We start from the raw sequence: 15,962 nt of genomic DNA on the forward strand, positions 1-15,962 counted from the left end.
TGGAAGGAGCTGGAGCAAACATGGGTGTTGGGCAGATAAAATATATTATGCTCACTTTGTTAAAGATGGCGCTGCCCATGTGGAGGCTGTTGCCCAGGTGATATTAATGTGTGTCTCTGGGCTGTGGGCAGGCAGGATCCTTGTAGCCTGGGGCTTGGTTTTAGGACTAAGCCTTTCCCACCCTTTCTGATGTGGGGTGGTACAATCCCATCATGCCCCAGATAAGTGACTTTGTATTAGAGACTTCCCTATTTTGTATATTGGATTAAAGGTTTGGATTTCTACACTATAAAATGGGAGCAGAACGGGAGCTTGCGCTCTCGGTTCCTGAGATTAGCAGCAGAGAGCAGAGAAAGGCCAAGCAGAGAGGAGAGCAGAAAGAGGCCATGTGGCCAGGAGAAGCAGCCAAGATGGCAGAGTGCTGAGAGAGAAGCCAGTTTGGGCAGGGTTTGTGCAGGGAGAAGGAAGGAGATGGGGAACTGTTGGGCAGATAAAATGTATTATGCTCACTTTGTTAAAGATGGCGCCACTGCCCACGTGGAGGCCATTGCCCAGGTGATATTAATGTGTGTCTCTGTGGATCGTTGCAGCCTGGGGCTTGGTTTTGGGATTAAGCCTTTCCCACCCTTTTTGATGTGGGGTGGTACAATCCAATCATGCCTCAGAGAAGTGACTCTACTAGAGACTTCCCTATTTTGTATATTGGATTAGAGGTTGTGAAGCTACAATATAAAATGGGGGCAGAACAGAGTTTGGGCTCTTGGTTCCTGGGAGGATTAGAGGAGAGAACAGAGCAGAGAGCAGAAGGAGGCCACGTGGAGTAGGCCAGGAGAAGCAGCTAAGATGGCGGAGTGCTGAGTGAGATGCCAGTTTGTGTAGAGTTTGTATCTGGGATAAGGAAGGAGATGGGGAACTGAGGAGAATAAGGCTGGTGAGCTAGAAACCTTTGATTCTAGGAAACTCGAATAAATCAGTAGCTTTGTGAGCACTGAATGTGAGTGGGTCTTGGAGCCCAGTGTGTATTTTTACTTGCCCGCCGGGTGCAAGCTAGAATTAAAGATGACAGCCCATCTGCTTTTGGCTCCTTTGTTTCTTTACCGACTGTCCGAATCCAATGCGAACCTGCATGGGCCAGAAGGCTGCTGTGATAGTGGCTCTGGCCTTGGCTTCTGGCTTTACAGGAACAGAGAATAAGTCTGATGAGCTAGAAACCTTTGATTCTAGGAAACTCGGATAAGTCAGTAGCTTTGTGAGCACTGAATGTGAGTGGGTTTTGGAGCCCAATGTGTGTATTTTTACTTGCCTGCCGGGTGCAAGCTAGGATTAAAGACTATGGCCCACCAGTTTTTGGCTCCGTTGTTTCTTTACCGACTGTTCGAATCCAATGCAAACCTTCATGGACCAGGCTGCTGTGATGGTGGCCCTGGCTTCTGGCTTTACAATGGGAAAAAGAGATGCCAACCCTGGAGCTGAAGCAAATGTGGGAGAAAGAGATGCCGACCCTGGAGCTGGAGCAAGCACCAGAGGAGGCTGACCAGGTTCGTGAGATTCACTTGGAAATGGAGCAGCTCCTGGAGAAGGAATCACAGGTTCATGAGTTGCAGATTGCCCTGGACATTGTGGAGAGCCATCAGCAGCAGGACGCTAGGGCTGAGGCCGGAGCTGGGGCTGCAAGGTCTGCAAAGCAGAAGGTGGCAGCGGCCCGGGGCTTGAGCTCAGCAGCAGGAGCTGATGTTTTCAGTTCCTCTTTGGAGGATAAGAAGAATCGGGCTGGAGTTGCAATCCGCAGTCTCCAGAAGGTGAGAGCCCAGCAGCAAGGAGTACCTGCTATGCTCCTGGTAGGTCTGTGATTTTGGGACATAGGGGTGAGTGCCATCATGCTCTCCAAAGCAGAGATGGAAATACTGACTGCCATTGCCACGTGCTCCTCTTTGGGATAGTGTAAGACCTGCCAGGATGGCAGGGATGAGGGGGGGAGGCTAAGGCCCCATGTGCATTCTAGCATTCCTAGACTATGACCGGAATGGGCACTGGCTCCTTTGTTGGATGGACTTAAGGATTTTGGACAATGTGAAATACCCTGATGGGGATGGGGGGCAGCTTTGCTGGAAGCACTCCCCTGCCCCAGGTAGCTTTTCCCATGGCTAGAAAGAAGGTCAAGGACATTTTGTGTTTTTGGCAAAGTACTCAGAGACTAGTGAAGTGTACCTTTGTAATTGTTGAAATTGTATGATTTGTCATGTTGTTGTAATTTGTGTAATGTGCCTAATTTTCTTGTGCAGGAATACCTGTACTTTAGATTATGAAGTGAGCAAAAGGGGTGGAATGTTGGTCAAATAAGTTTGCAAATATGATGTATATCTTTGCTCATCTATAGTTTGCACTGGGTGTGGGGGACAGGCTATAAGCATGCAGAGTCATTATAGCCCAAGGCTTAGTTTTAAGACTAAGCCTTTCCCACTCTTGTTGATGTAGGGTGGTGCACTCTCATGAGGAATCCCATTATGCCTCAGATAAGTGACTTTGTATCAGAGACTTCCTTGTTTGTATATTGGATTAAAGGTTTTGATTTCTACACTATAAAATGGGGCAGACCGGCAGCCTGCTCTCTGGGTTCCCGAGATTAGCATTAGAGGAGAGAGCAGAGAAAGGCCACGTGGAGGAGAGGAGAAGCAGACAAGATGGCAGAGTGCTGAAAGAGAAGCCAGTTTGTGCAGAGAGAAGGGGATGGGGAACAGAGGTGAATAAGGCTGGTGTGGTACAAACGTTTGATCCTAGGAAAACTTGGATATATCAGTGGCTTTGGAAGCCCTGAATGGAAAGGGAAGTGTTTTCCCACTGTGTGTATTTCTTGCCCGCCAGGTGCAAGCTAGGATTAAAGCTAATGACCCACCAGTTCTTGGCTCCGTTGTTTCATTACCGTCTGTCCGAATCAAATGCGAACCTCCACGAGCTAGGTGGCTGTGATGGTGGCCATGGCTAATGGCTTTACACCATCTTATCTGCCTGCACCAACAGCTACACAGATTGAGGCCTAGAGCTTTGTTGTGCTAATTTTGCATCCTCAGTCCCAAGCACAGTGCCTATAAGTGATAGGCACTTAGTAACTTAATAATTAACTAAAATTTATACTACCCTGACGACCAGAACTAAACATTTGCAAAAAACTAGGCAGTTTGGGGGCCCTCTTAAGGGTCACCGATCAGCAGTGTCAAGAACTAGCTGAGTGACCATGGGGAGGGGGACGGAGCTATGAGAGAGTGGAACCATTTCACCCTTCGGCTCTCAGTTGCCCCTTTGATTCTTTTTTTTTTCTTTTTTAATGAGGGAAATGGATTAGATCCAGGCTTGGCAAGCTAGTGTAGACAAAAGGGGCCACAAGCTGAATCTGACAAGCTCAGGGAAGCCTGCATGGTGGTCTTGCAAACTCAAAGACCTAAAGTAACTATATAGGATGGTCTGAAATTCAAACTTTCTAACTAAAAGCAGTTCAGGGCAGGTAGTCTTGTCCTAGGGAGGTATTTTTCTCTAACAATGGTCAGTGTTTACTTTAACTAAGCCTGTCTATTGGCCTTTATTTATTTATCTATAATAACATACCTGATAACATACCACACCTTTCAAATGTTAAAGTAACATGCCTTTGAAAGGTGACAGAAATCTTTTCCAGACCCCTCAGGGTGCAGCCACCACACTAAAGCAGAGCCCATAAATCCCCTCATTGTTGTTATTATCATGTTAATTGTTACCAGGGAAAGGGGGTTAGGGTGGAGGGGAGTAAAGAGGGACAAATATACAGTGATGAAAAATGATTTGACTTTGGGTGATGGACACACAATGTAATCAACAGTTCAAATGCTATAGAGATGTTTACCTGAAACCTATATACTCTTATTAATCAATGTCACCCCATTAAATTTAATTTCTAAATTTAAAAAATTGTTAACTATCATATAACTGCCTATGTAAAAGAAGTGTGTGTCTATACTTTTACTTTCTATCCAATCCCAAAGATTCTCCTCCCCCCATTTCCCCACACCTCCGTAATCCATCACCGTGGATTTCATGGAACCCCCCCCCCCCTTAGTCTTCCTCCCCCTTTGATTCTGATGTACAAAGTAAGTGGTGAACCTACCATTTTCCGGAACATTTTCTCAATCCATTGAGATTTTGCTTCCAAGCAATTGTGACAGTCTGGCTCAAATAAACTCACAAAAATTTTTACAGGTTTGGACATTTCTTATGTTGACACTATGAAACTATGGCTCATGAACCAAATCCAGCTTACATGACCCCGTCCAAGTTTAGAAAAATTTTTACATTTTTAAATGATTGTAAAAAAAGCAAACAAAGAATAATATCCATGAGAAGTTGTGTGTGGTCCCTACTTATTCGCTGGCCCTTTACAGAATAAGCTTACTGGTCCTGGATAAGTTATCTCTAAGGTTCCTTCACACCTGGAAATTTTAGCATTCTAATTCTGCTGGATTTCCTTGAACAGTCCAATTCTGGCTCTTTGCACAGAGTATTCCCAAATCTGAAATATATTCAAGGCAGAGCAGGAGCTCAATTGTTATTTATTTAAATAGATTCTGCAGCAGTATACCTAAGAACTAATTCCCCCACCAAGAGGGTCAATGTGTATCAAATGAACTCCTAATAAATGCCCACAGGACCGACTCCTCACAACAAGGGGAACATGCAACTCATTGGCCTTTGGATGACAGCGGGCCCTGTACCAGCCTGGAGCTCAGATAACCAGGATTAAGGCTCACCTTGTTCCACCAAATAAAAAATACATTTAGCTATCCCCTGAACAAACCCCTTGGGCAAATTATAAAGCTATCTAGAAGTAGCTATCAGAAACACAGATCATGTGAGCAGATCATCTTAATAGCCATGGACCCAAGGGAATAAATCCCATCCACATTAAAGCATACAGAATAATTTAGCACACAACATTCTGTTTCTCTTTTCCTCTGTTGTTAAGAATATATAATACTAAAACAAGGAATTCACACAGTTATGTCAGGGCAGCAAGCCAAGGAAAGTCTAGAATATATGATCCTATTAACACTAATGGAAGTTGGAGCAAGGTAAAATAGAAAATAAAGCTCCCTGCCTCCACTCTCACTACACATCCTTCTCCAAAATAAATAACCAGCAATTACTCTTTTTAATGTTCCTCCTCTATATACCCATAAATCACTCCTGGGGTGCTTTCAAAGGATGACTTTCTCTCTCTTTTTTTTCTTTTTTCCTCTTCCCTTTGGGCTTCCTCTTTCTGTACGCTCACAAGGCATCCTCCTGAAGGGAGCAAGGGGTGCCTTTCTGCCATCCCTCACTCGAGTATCTCCAGTACAAGTATAGCACACCCCAACCTCATTTTCTGTCAGACTGTCCTTAGAAATTACAAAGTTGATCTAGAGAGTCTGCCTTCTTTACTTCCCTCTAAAGAAGCTACTTGGAGCCCTGACCTGATAGCTCAGTTGGCTGGAGCATCATGCTGAAGCACAGAGGTTGCCAGTTAGATCCCTGGTCAGGGCACATACAGGAACAGATCAGTGTTCCTGTTGTCTTTATCTATATCTCTCTCCTTCCCTCTCTCTCTAAAATCAATAAAATAAATGTTGGGCAGAGAAAATATATTATGCTCACTTTGTTAAAGAGGGCACTGCCCAGCCTGACCTGCGGTGGCTCAGTGGGTAAAAAAATCAACTTGGAACACTGAGGTCGCCAGTTCAAAACCCCGGGCTTCTCTGGTCAAGGCACATATGGAGTTGATGCTTTCTGCTCCTCCCTCCCTTCTTTCTCTCTCTCTCTCTCTCTCTCTCTGTCTCCTCTCTTTAAAATTAATAAATAAAATCTAAAAATAAATAAATAAAAATAAATAAAAAATAAATAAAAAAAAAAGAGGGCACTGCCCATGTGGAAGCTCGTCGCCCAGGTGATATTAATGTGTGTTGGGGGTGGGCTGTGGGCAGGCAGGATCCTTGTGGCCTGGGGCTTGGTTTTAGGACTAAGCCTTTCCCACCCTTTTTGATGTGGGGTGGTGCACTCTCATGAGGAATCCAATTATACCTCAGATAAGTGACTTTGTATCAGAGACTTCCTTGTTTGTATATTGTATTAAAGGTTTCGATTTCTGTACTATAAAGTGGGGAAGACTGGGAGCTTGCTCTCTCGGTTCCTGAGATTAGCATTAGAGAGGAGAGCAGAGAAAGGTCACGTGGAGGAGGCCAGGAGAAGCAGCCAAGATGGCGGAGTGTTGAAGGAGAAGTGAGTTTGTGCAGAGAGAAGGAGATGGGGAACAGAGGTGAATAAGGCTGGTGAGGTAGGAACCTTTGATTCTAGGAAACTCGGATAAGTCAGTAGCTTTGTGAGCACTGAATGAGTGGGTTTGGAGCCCAGTGTGTGTTTTTACTTGCCCGCTGGGTGCAAGCTAGGATTAAGGATGATGGCCCATGATGGCCCACCAGTTCTTGGCTCTGTTGTTTCATTACCATCTGTCCAAATCCAATGAGAACCTGGATGGGCCAGGTGGCTGTGATGATGGCCCCGGCAACTGGCTTTACAATAAACATTAAAAAATTTTTTAGACAAAAAAGAAGCTACTTGGAGCTCTCTCTCCTCTCAACTGACTAGAAGCCTGAAGGCACCCAACGCCCAATAATGAAGTGGATTCACACATGTAAAGCCAGTATCCACGGCCACCATCACAGCTGCCCAGCCCATGCAGGTTCGCATTGGATTCGGACAGTCGGTAAAGAAACAATGGAGCCAAAAACTGATGGGCCATCATCTTTAATCCTAGCTTGCACCCAGCGGGCAAGTAAAAACACACACTGGGCTCCAAAACCCACTCACATTCAGTGCTCACAAAGCTACTGACTTATCTGAGTTTCCTAGAATCAAAGGTTTCTAGCTCACCAGACTTATTCACCTCTGTTTCCCATCTCCTTCCTTCTCCCTGCACAAACTCTGCACAACCTGGCTTCTCATTCAACACTCCGCCAACTTGGCTGCTTCTCCTGGCCTCCTCCACGTGGCCTTTCTCTCCTCTCTCCTCTAATATTAATCTCAGGAACCGAGAGAGAGCAAGCTCCTCTTCTGCCCTCATTTTATAATGTAGAAATCCAAACCTTTAATCCAATATACAAAATAGGTAAGTCTCTACTACAAAGTCACTTATGTGAGTCATGGTGGGATTGTACCACCCCACATCAAAAAGGGTGGGAAAGGCTTAGTCCTAAAACCAAGCCCCAGGCTACAAGGATCCTGCCTGCCCACAGCCACCCCCAACACACATTAATATCACCTGGGTGATGGCCTCCACGTGGGCAGCGCCATTTTTAACAAAGTGAGCATAATATATATTATCTGCCCAACAACACATCTCACTCCCCACCCCCTACCTCAAGCACCATGCTCCAGACGCATTTGACCTGGAAGGTTAAAAAAAAATCCTGTATATCTCAATGGTTATTTCCATAATCTCCATAAACCAGAGGACAGAAAAATAAAGTTTGAATTGTCTTCCTGACTAATTAGGTAAGCTTTTCCTAAGAGCCAGAAGAGAGAGACAGACACTAACGCTCTACTGACTTCTATATGAACCTCAAAAAATTCCCTGTACTTCCCAGAGTCTTGTTTTCATGTGCTTTTCAATCAATAAAAACTGGTTGAATCTTAGCTGAAAGATAAGAATAATCTTCGTTTGAAATAAGGATCCAGCACTCAGTTATAAGTTTGGATTCCAGGAGTCTCTAAGGAAAAGCCCAGCAATAGCTATTCTCTGATCTTTGGTCCAAACAGCCTCACCCACATTTTCTCCAAATCCCATCACTGTAATCTCTGTTTCATGGACCCAGCATGGCCTGAGTGCCTGCATCAGCCCTTCCTGGCAGTTCCTGCTCTTCTCCTGAGGACCAAGTGATCCAGAGCAGCCACTAGAGCCTGAAAAAGCATCACACAGGCTCCTCTGGAAGGAGCCCAGGTAATTCCTGTACACAAATGCAGACTGCCTCCACCACAAGATAAAACTGCTATCTACTTATTTTATTTTATTTTTTTACAGAGACAGAGAGTGAGTCAGAGAGAGGGATAGACAGGAACAGACAGACAGGAACGGAGAGATGAGAAGCATCAATCATCAGTTTTTCGTTACAACACCTTAGTTGTTCATTGATTGCTCTCTCATATGTGCCTTGACCACGGGCCTGCAGCAGACCGAGTAACCCCTTGCTGGAGCCAGTGACCTTGGGTCCAAGCTGGTGAGCTTTTGCTCAAACCAGATGAGCCCGCGCTCAAGCTGGCGACCTCAGGGTCTCGAACCTGGGTCCTCTGCATCCCAGTCCGACGCTCTATCCACTGCACCACCGCCTGGTCAGGCTATCTACTTATTTTTGAAACTAGAAATTCTGGAGTTAGAGCTGCCTGTCACCAATTCAGTCAACCCCATCTCAACCCCTTCTTTTTTATAAGGGAAAGAACCTTGTAGGTAAGGGTTTTGGAATTTCAAGGGAAAGTTAATCAGATCATAGTCAAAGTTAACTGACAGTGTTCAGTCCTTGGAGCACAAAGGCTTTGCTTGTAGACCCCTGGGCCACAAAAGTGGACTGCTTGAAGATCCCTGGGACACAAAGGTGGATCGCTCACAGATCTCCTGGAGCACAAGAGCGGACTGCTTGCAGATCTTGTTAAGTAATGCAGACCCACTCAGGCTTCCCAGCTCCTCTGCCTGCATTGACCATGAAGCCCACTGACCACAACCAAAGCCACCATTATGCTAATTTATTGTTCCCAAGGGAGAGAGAGGGTGGGGAGGGAGAGAGATGAGAAGTATCAACTTGTAGTTGCAGTACTTTAGTTGTTCATTAATTGCTTCTCATACATACCTTGACCAGGGGTCTCCAGCCAAGCCAGTGAACACTTGCTCAAGCCAGCGACCTTCGACTCAAGTCAGTGACCATAGTATCATGTCAATGATCCTATGCTCAATCCAATGACCCGATGCTTAAGCTGGTGAGCCTCTACTTAAGCCAGTGACCTCAAGGCTTCGAACCTGGCACCTTGACATCTCAGGTTGATACACTACCCACTGAACCACCGCCAGCCAGGTTACTTAAGCAAAAATTTTAACTCCTGAGTTCCCCCTATTACTTTATCTCTATAACAGGCTTTGCAGACTATTTATTAATATTTGCACAAAAAAGAGATGCACATGTCCCTTTGAATGTGAAATTTTATAGAAAGTTTGAAGTGATTCAAATAGGCATTGGAAAACACACTGGCCTACTTATTATGATCAAATATATGGGAAAATTGCATGTTAGTACTCAAAATAGACTACTGTTTATTCTTTTAACAGTGTGCAATCATCTTGGCAAACACAGTACATCATTTTCACTCCTCAAAGAATTGTCCATTACCTCTAGTTTCGGGGTCCTATATATCCTGTAAGGGCTTTAGTAACAGGACCTATGACCCTTCATTTACTCATTTGTTTCTATGATTACTTACCTACAATCCATTGCTTCTACTACCCCAGGATGTAAGTCCCTTGAAGACAAGGACCCCATCTATTCCTTCTTGAGCCCTCAGTGCCCAGCAGACTGCTTAGTACAGAGCAGATACTACATAACACCAGGATGGAAAAGGGGGAGGGGCGGTAAACATTAAAAGGGCAGAAACTGAATGCCTTATTCATTGTTCTCTGGCCTATAAATATTTTTTAATTAATGGATGGACTAAAGAAACAAAATAGCAGTGGTACTGAGGCATGAAATAGTATAGAGCTTGGTTGTGGAGTAATAAATATCTTTCATTAATTCTAAAAACATTTTTTCTTACATTTTGACAGCTCGGAAATTTCCGATGGAAGGCATCTTGGCATTGTGTAATAGTTTATTTGGAACCTTATTTTCTTTTTCTTTCTCAGTGGTATATGTAATAGTCATATGTATTATAAATGATAATGTCAGAGATTCAGTGAAATATAATCGCTTGATGTAGCTGTGGTAAGAAGAATTGGAAAAACTATAAAAATGCACTAAATTTTCCACAAGAGTAGAAACAAAAAGAGAGGTTAGGTCTTTTTAATGGTTGGCAAGTGGAGTAGCTGTCTCACAAGGATTCCTCCTTCTCTCAGTAGCTAAGTTGGTGCTAAATGACCCTGCCCTTTAGCCCACCACTGATTGGATCAAGAGTGGTCACATGATCCAGACTGAGCCAATCATTTCTCTTTGAAAATTTTTAGTTGGAGCCAATAAGAGTGTAGATCAGTTGTCTCTGCTGTTAACAACAGTGAGGTTAAGAGTTCAGAAACAATCGTACCCATGCTCCCTATTGTACAAGAGAAATTCAAAGCCAAGAAACAGAATCTTGACATCATTTAAGTCTCTGTATAGCTACATGCTCACCAAACCTATTTCTTTTTCTTAATGGGTAATCAGGCCATATTTCCCAGCTTCCTTTACCATTATAGGGGGATCTTGTACTGGGCACTAATTGATTGAATGAGGCCAGGAATGATATAAGCCACTTCTAGACCTGGCCCATGAGAACATCCCATGTAAGATCCTTCAGTCTCCTTCTTCATGTGCAGGTTAAAAGGAGAGAACTTTGAGACACCTAGAGAAGGAATCCACAGATAGAAGGAGCCTGGGTCCCTGTTGGTCAAATAAGTTTGTAAATATGATATATAGGTTTGCACTGGGTGTGGGGGACAGGCTGTAAGCAGGCAGGGTCATTATACCCTAAGGCTTAGTTTTAAGACTAAGCCTTTCCCACCCTAAGTGACTTTGTATCAGAGACTTCCTTGTTTGTATATTGTATTAAAGGTTTTGATTTCTATACTATACAATGGGCAGACCGGGAGCTTGTTCTCTCTCAGTTCCTGAGATTAGCATTAGAGAAGAGAGCAGAGAAAGGCTACGTGGAGGAAAGGAGAAGCAGCCCAGATGGCGGAGTGCTGAAGGAGAAGCCGGTTTGTGCAGAGTTTGTGCAGAGAGAAGGAGATGGGGAACAGAGGTGAATAAGGCTGGTGAGGTAGGAACCTTTGATTCTAGGAAACTCGGATAAGTCAGTGGTTTTGGGAGCACTGAATGGAAAGGGAAGTGTTTTCCCACTGTGTGTGTTTCTTGCCCACTGGGTGCAAGCTAGGATTAAAGCTAATGGCCCACCAGTTCTTGGCTCCGTGTTTCATTACCGTCTGTCCGAATCAAATGCAAACCTGCATGGGCCAGGCGGCTGTGATGGTGGCTGTGGCTACTGGCTTTATAGTCCCTGAAGCAGAGAAAGTCACCTAACCAGGAAAAACTATGTTGAACATCATACTTAGCCAGGTTGAACTGCTTGCTGTTCAAACAAAAATAAACCTGTGTTAAGCACTGAAATTTGGGGGTTGTTAGGGCAATTACCTGCTCTAATATCTCCTGGTTCCAGCTGCACCTTCCTATGCAGCTTACATGCAACACCTTAATGTTCTTCCCATAAATGCTCTCTTTGCCCAAGCTAGTTTGAGTTGGGTCTTTCAGTTACAACTCAAAGAGTTCTGAGGAACACAGTCAAGAAGAATAAACTGCAATCATTTGAAGTGACAGGAAGATAGAATAAAGCAACAATCCCCAAGTGTCTAGGGAACACCTAGAAAATTTCTCAAAACAGAGTAATAATTCCAACAAACTGATGACAATACGCAAAAGATTCTTCAGTTTCCAAGGACTACTAGCACTAAAATCATGAATCATTTAGAGTAAGATACTCTCTCCCCCGTTCTCATTTCATTACCAGAAGCTGTACCAAGCTTAAGATTTACCTGCTATCAGATACCTTCAGAGATCCTCAACCATACAGAATCCTAACAAGCAATCATAACAGCAAGAAAAACCTCATTTATCATACATAGCCAGCTCTGCTATCCTATGATTTATTGGGAAATGGATCAACATACAGCTCCAAGAGTTAAAATAATTACTCTGGTGTAAACAGCTCTGTATCTAAGTGTACAACCCTGACCACAGTTTTCAAAGATAAATATTCAAGAATCAACAAAGCTTCTGGGAGCATTTATAAGACTATAAATGAAAAGATTACAAAAATAAACAGGAGAATGATGCCATGAACGCCCACTTGAGCAATGAAAAGGTTTGCCAGGGACTGGGGCCAGTGATGACAGAGCATGCATCCTGCTCAGTTTCCAGAAATGTTTCTCATTGAGCCAAAACTGGTTTATAGCAGCAAGCATTGACATCTGTGATATATTCGATGGGCTTGTTATAAAGCACTTTTATATTCCATATTGAGTTACTTTACTCTCAGAACAACAGTATGAAGATGAGACTGTCATCAGTCCTTCATTTACAGCTAAGAGCTTAGACAGGTCAAGTGCTCATGGCCCCAAGGTTTGTGACTTGAGCCAAGATTTGAAGTCCAGTCTCCCAACCCCAGATCCTCTATCCATATCACTGTAGCCCAAACTATGAAATTCCAGAGCAGAGAAATGGCCTGGCTGAACGGGACTTTTTCTCAGTGCCATAGTTCTTCAACCCATGTTGGAGGCTAATTGTCTGTTTCATGAAGCCATTTGTGGAAACTTTGCCGGGGGTTAAAGGGCCTGAGATAGATGCCTGGCCTGCCTCCAAAAGCAGCTGGGAAAATATTCCCTGACAAGACACCCGTAGCTTATGCCCACAGGGTAGCCGTAAGGAAAGAGGAGGGAGCCTGAGGCATGGTTAGAAGTGCTGAGACCTCCTGTGATTTTGTCAGAATCTCATAGCTGGAAGCCTCTGAGAGCCAGACAAGGTCTCTCAGGACTCCAAAGATAGAATCCTAAGCAAATAAGCTGAAGGTACACTCTGTTGGAGAGGGAGAGGGGATCAACTACATTGACTTAGCTGGCCTCAATCAGCATTCTCTCAGGTGATTTTCATGAGCCACTTAGAAAAGACAAATTGTCAAAATCAAACAATCATAAACTTCCTGGGAAAGGCAAAAAAAAAAAAAAAGAAAAGAAAACATTTTAGTAAGACCCATTTATCCCTGGTAGCTGGTGATCCAACAACCCAGAAGGAAGACACAAGGAATGAGGGAGCTAACCTTCAGCATGTTAGAAAACGTCAAGAGCTGGCCTCTCCTATTGTTATTTTCTGGGCTCCAAGGATGAGAGGGAAGCCCTGCACCACAGTGAAGTTCCTCTGGGAATAGAAAACCCAGGATCCTAAAGAAGCATGGTGTAGTGTAAGGGGCAAAAGCCTTTATTTTAACAACCAGTTCTTGAACCACTGTTCAGTTTCTAGTTAGCTGTGGCCTTAGCAAGTCATAACCTCTTTGAGCTTCAGTTTCTACATCTGTAAAGGAGAAAAACACCTGCCTGACCAGGTGGTGCCGCAGTGGGTAGAGGGTTGACCTGGAACACTGAGGACCCAGGTTAGAAATCCCAAGGTCACCGGCTTGAGTGTGGACTCATCCAGTTTGAGCACAGGCTCACCAGCTTGAGCATGGGGTTGCCAGCTTGAGTGTGAGATCATAGACATGATCCCATGGTCTCTGGCCTGAGCCCAAGGTCGCTAGCTTGAGCAAGGGTTCACTGACTCGGCTTGAGCCCCCCAGTCAAGGCACATATATATGAGAAAGCAATCAATGAACAACTAAAGGTGCTGCAACTATGAGTTGATGCTTCCCATTTCTCTCCCTGTCTGTCTCTCTTGAAAAAAAAAAAGATAAAAATACCTGTATTATAGGACTGTGGGGAGGATAAACAAAATTGTGAATCTAAGGGCATAGCACAGTGCCTGATACACAGTAGTTGCTCAATAAATGTTAGCTCTTACATTTTCTCCCTCAACCCTCATTTCAATTCCTTAGTATTGGAATTCTAATAACCATTCTAATTATTATCAATCCACAGGTTCTTAGTAATCTTCAGAGACTCATGTATATTATCCCATATCTTGACCATTTCACTTGTGTCTTTGAAATATAACTATCTATGACTTTAGCTGAACATATCAAATAACTCTGGGCCCTTGGGTCTTTTACTAGTCTACTTCATGCTTCCTAAATTTTCTTGAGAGAAAGAGAAAGAGATAGAAAGAGAGAAACAAACTAACTCCTACGTCTTTCTTCAACTTTATTATCTTTCTCCAATCTGAAAGAGAGTCCAAACCTTATATATCTTTGGCACATAGCTGTACTTAGCAATGGTCAAATAGGCCTGACCAGTGATGGCGCAGTGGACAGAGTATTGACCTGGGACACTGAGGTCCCAGGTTGAAACTCCGAGGTCACTGGCTTGAGCACAGGCTCATCCAGCTTGAGCACGGGTTGCCAGCTTGAGCATGGGATTGTTGATGTGATCCCAAGGTCACTGGCTTGAGCAAGGAATCACTGGCTGAGCTGGAGCCCTCCAGTCAAGGCACGTATGAGAAGCAATCAATGAACAACTAAAGTGACACAACTATGAGTTGATTCTTCTCATCTCTCTCCTTCCCTGTCTCTCTCTCTCTCTTTCTCTCTCTCTCTCTTCTCCTCTCTCTCAAAAACCAAATTAAACAAACAAAAAAAAAAACCCACAAAGGTCAAATTCAACTAAACTTTATACAAGGCTTAAAATAAGGAGTTCTAACTTTACCAATGTTTTATTGAATTTAATAAATATGGTCATAGGGACAACAGAAAGGATAAAGTTCTTTTGGTCTTCTTTATTATCTTCCTAATCTGTGAAATCATTTCCTCTTGACATCCTCTTACCCAAGAAAAGGCCAGGTGCCCCTCCTCTATGCTCCAATCTTCCGTATACACCATTACCAGCACTATGACCACACTGTACAATAATCATCTATAGTGTCTCCTTCACTAGGTTATAATCTCCTTTCAGGAAAAAATGGTGTTCTGCAAAATCTCAATTACCAGTACCCACCAGCATAGTACCTTGTATAGTAAATATTAAATTAGCATTGGATGGACACATTGATGGATGGATGGAGGGAGGGATGAATAGGGCTTTTAATCTTGGAGAAACATTAAAAATAATCTGGCCTGGGCAGGTGGTGGCTCAGTGAATACAGCATCAGCCTGGGATGCTGAGGACCTGTAGGTTCAAAACCCAAGATCACCAACTTGAGTGCAGGCTCACCAGCTTGAGTGTGGGTCGCCAGCTTGAGCGTGAGATCATAGCCATGATCCCATGGTCGCTGGCTTGAGCCCAAAGGCCGCTGGTTTGAGCAAGGGGTCATTGGCTCGGCTGAAGCCCCCCAGTCAAGGCACATATGAGAAAGCAATCAATGAACAATTAAAGTGCTGCAACTATGAGCTGCTGCTTCTCATTTCTCTCCCTTCCTGTCTGTCCCTCTCTCTCTCTTTCTTGCAAAAAATAAGTAAATAGATAATAATAATCATCATCTGGTCTAATACAAGGTCTTTATTTCACAGAGAAGGAAGGAGCCTCAGAGCTGTAAGGTAGCTCAGCCAAGGTAGCCTCAAAAGCAGCAAGAAGATGACAAGTGGTAGCAGTCACATGCCACTGTGACTGTGAGTTCAAAGACAATATTATTTCTCACTCATCCCCTCAAGGCGGCAGTGTAGCTTGGAGGACACAGCATGGGCTCCACAGGCAAAGTCTTGCTCCTGCTACCTATCAGTCATGTGACTTTGGGCAAGTTACTTCATCTCTGAGTCACTATTTCTGCATTCGTTAATTGGGACTATTAATAACCTTAGAGTTGTTGGGGTTATTAAATCTGCCAACATACATAAAGCGCTAAGCATAGCAATCACTATGTGCTAAAAAATGTTTACTAAATGAATCATGAATGAGTCCCTGTCCAGCACACCACAGTCTCATGTTCTGGATTAGACTTTGCATTTAACTTTCTGCCCACATGGAAGATGGCTGGGATACCCATAATTACAGAACCATGTACTTAGAGATTTGTTTCTTGCTAGGATTGGATCTTAAAGCA

The 15,962-nt window shown here is 43.8% G+C and overlaps 1 protein-coding gene across 3 annotated transcripts in view; it reads right to left on the minus strand.

Annotated features, from left to right (window-relative positions):
- Positions 1–15,962, minus strand: part of RAB30 (RAB30, member RAS oncogene family) — a 104,223-nt gene that overhangs the window by 69,330 nt on the left and 18,931 nt on the right. The window lies entirely within an intron of this gene.

The sequence above is a fragment of the Saccopteryx leptura genome, chromosome 1 (assembly GCF_036850995.1).
Source record: "Saccopteryx leptura isolate mSacLep1 chromosome 1, mSacLep1_pri_phased_curated, whole genome shotgun sequence".
Lineage (NCBI taxonomy): Eukaryota > Metazoa > Chordata > Mammalia > Chiroptera > Emballonuridae > Saccopteryx > Saccopteryx leptura.